Below are 3,456 nucleotides of genomic sequence, written 5' to 3'. Positions count from 1 at the left end.
TATTCTCTGTGTCTGTGTTGTATTTTCTTGTATTTTTCTGTTTGTGTTCTGTTTTCTATTTTCTCTATTTCCTCTATTTATACGTATCTTCTATTTACTGCTTCTTGTATTCTGCTATTTTTCTGCTAAACAACACGAAATTAATGAACTTAACTAATAATCCCGACCCTACTAAGAACTCCCAAGTTCTTACCCCTTCTCTCTCCCTTCCCCCTTCAGATGGAAGCTTGGGTACACTTTCGTAGTTCGCTGATGACCGTTCACAAAGAAGATTCCGCTCTAGGTAGTCTTCTGAGTCTAGGGTGAATCCCGTTCTCTGTTCATATGTATATACGGTGAGACCAGCCAACGTCTACACCCCGTTTGTACTCGAACTTTAACCTAAATCCTATGTACGAGACTCTTGTTATGTGGCTACTTGATGAGGTACTGGAGTGATGTCATATGGCAATATCTTATCGTGCAGAGGAGTAGAAGATGATGTTCCACCTTTTGATGACGTTCCACCTGACTTGAGTTTTGAAGACTTAGAACATACTTTCCCTCGCTTTAGTAGTTTAGAGGGACTAGGTGAGTATAGAGTCTAGGCTAGCCTGGGTGCCAGCTTAGGGACTTCTTGAACAGGTCCGGGCCTGGGATGTTGTATGTATATATATATATATATTATTTAGCTATATCTAGGGGTGTTCTAACAAAAAGGCTATACTCTAATAAAGCTGTATCACGGAATGTTATCAATTGCTTGAGATGTATTTATGTGTGGTTGTTTATAACTGTTTTATCTATTATTATTTGTGAATTGCTTATGAATGATTCTATTTATTAATCCAAACGTTTTAAAAAAAAATTACCTCGCAAATTAACTACGTTTTTAACAATGACTCAGGCTCATATAATAAATAATAGATAATAATTAGGAAGACAAGTTGGTAGTGCTCAGTTTCTAATATGATCATGACGTACCAGAAATTGGGTCGTTACACAAGCCACCATCCAAGTCTGCATCCAAGGAAGCTCCCAAATCACCCAATACCATATCAGCACTTGAACCTACAACCAAACTCCAAACAAACCCACCACCCAAGCCCATACCCAAATCTCAACCCAAACCTCCATCGAAGCCTATACCCAAGGCATCTCCCAACTTATCACCCAAGCCTAAAACCAAATCAGCACCCAAGCCACCATTCAAGTCCACACCCAAATTGCCATCCACTTCATCTAAACCAACTTCTAGCAAATCAATTCCTACTGTCACCAGGCCATCTGCTAGATTAGTAGGCAAAGTGGTGAAAAAACAGGATAATGGAGTTAAAGATAGCAGTGACTCCCATGACTCCTATGAATCTGCAGAAGACATCCTTTATAGGCCTGAACCACAAGATAGCTCTACTGATTCAAACAGTAATATTGGCCTATCTAGAGCAAGGTTGAGGGAGTTGAAGTTGAAGCATGTCTCAGGTTCTGCTTGGAAGAAAGGTAAGGAGAAAATTTTGTTGGAAGAAAATGGAATTGTTGTAGAAAATTCAGTTGAAGAAGTAGATTGGCTACAAGTGTTGGGCAATAAAGAAGATATCTAAGAAGTTTATGATGCTTATGGTCTAATACATGATGACTTTGATGGAAATGACTCTTGGAAATATGAGGAATTGAAAACTCTCCCAACTTCTGATGAGGAGTGGAGTGAAGATGAAACTGATGATGTGTTTCCAATCTTCTCTAATGGTGGCTGGTTTGGAGAATTGAAGTTTCAAGTTGGAATGAAGTTCAATACTAAGCAGGAGTTCATAGATACTGTGAGGGAATTCACCAGTCAAGAGGGCAGGGAGATTAAATTCAAAAAGAATGAAAGCTACAAGGTGAGAGCTATATGCAAGTGGACAACTGGGGAAGATGAAGATTTTGTTAGATGTCCATGGATAGCTTATGCATTTAGAAATCATGAAGAGACATGCTGGTAGTTGAAAACCTTTAATAATAAACACATCTGTTCTAGGATGAGCAAAAATAGAGCTATAAACAGAAAATGGCTAGTAGGCAAGTTGGTGAAGAAGTTAAGAAGGTATCCCAAGTTGAAGCATAGTGAGGCTAAAGCATATTTTAAGCGAAGATGTGATCTAGATCTAAACAAATCATCACTCACTAGAGCACTAACAGATGCAAGGAATGTTGTTTACAGCGATGCAGCTAGTCAGTATGGATTAGTCAAAGACTACGCAGAGACTCTGCTTAAGAGTAATATCGGATCCTCTATGAAGATTGGTACTACTCTTTAAGGGAAAGATGTGGTTTTTGATAAAATGTATGTGTGTCTTGATGGATGTAAGAAGGGTTCAAGATTGGATGCCGACCGTTGATTGGCCTAGATGGAGTATTTTTGAAGACTTAATTTGGGGGACAAGTACTCTCAACTGTGGGTCAGGACACCAACAATCATATATATCCAATTGCTTGGGTAATTGTGAGTGTGGAGAATAAGGACAACTAGATGTGGTTTTTGGAGTTGCTGCTTGATGACATAGGTGACCATAACCAACATGAATGGGCATTTATGTCAGACATACAAAAGGTACGCTAAACTAATTACATTTAACACCAACAGGTCTATTGCGGGGGCCGATTTGAGTTCCTTATAAAAATTTAGGGGTTTTTATGAGTTCACTTGTCATCTATCTTACCTGTAGATTTGTGGATGAGCTTTGGCTTTTATGCAAGAATAATGAACTTCCTTGCTTTATTATTTATCACTAAAAATTATATGATTTTTGTGAAAGAATCATGAACTTTCTTGCTTTGTTATTTACCACTGTATAGTCTTTGGTTTAGGTGCAAGAATCATGAACTTCCTTGCTCTGTTCAGTTGTAATATATTCATTTGTTAGTTGCAGATTTGTGTTTGATTCATTTGTTGGCAGCATATTTGCATATTTGTGTAATATCCCAGTTGTAATATATTCAATTCCTAGGATGATCATGTACTTGATGTACCTTTTCTTGTTTTTTTATTAATATTATTATTTTCTATGTATTTACTGTAGGGTTTGATTCTAACTGTGAAGGAGCTGATGCCAGGGTTACACCATAGGTTCTACGTGTGGTATTTATGGAGAAAATTTAACAAATAGTGGAAGGAGCAGGAGTACAGAGGCCTACTATGAAAATGTGCTAGGAAAACAACTCGCCATGGATTTGAGCAAAAAATTGATAGACTTAGGAGGCTTAATGAGCAGGCATGACAATACTTGGAGAAGTGGCCAAACGAAGCATGGATAAGGACATTTTTCAGACATGGACCAAAGATTGACAATATTTGTAATAATGCCTGCGAAATTTTTAATTCTAAGATTAAGGAGTATGGGGCAAAGTCAATAATAACTTTATTAGAAGAGGTCCGGATGTTTGCAACGAGGTCAACTGAAAAGAATAACGTGAAATTATCCCATCATGTTGGTAAGC

The 3,456-nt window shown here is 37.8% G+C and overlaps 1 long non-coding RNA gene across 1 annotated transcript in view; it reads right to left on the bottom strand.

Moving 5' to 3' along the window:
* The window catches only part of LOC110263554, a 20,154-nt gene extending 18,536 nt beyond the window's left edge, over positions 1-1,618 (bottom strand). The window contains exon 1 of the long non-coding RNA XR_002349429.1: positions 1,609-1,618. This is a non-coding gene — a long non-coding RNA (uncharacterized LOC110263554). The remainder of the gene's footprint in view (positions 1-1,608) is intronic.

The sequence above is a fragment of the Arachis ipaensis genome, chromosome B01, assembly GCF_000816755.2.
Source record: "Arachis ipaensis cultivar K30076 chromosome B01, Araip1.1, whole genome shotgun sequence".
Taxonomy (NCBI): domain Eukaryota; kingdom Viridiplantae; phylum Streptophyta; class Magnoliopsida; order Fabales; family Fabaceae; genus Arachis; species Arachis ipaensis.
Note: the sequence above shows the minus strand (reverse complement) of the source record. Positions and strands in the feature narration are given on the sequence as shown.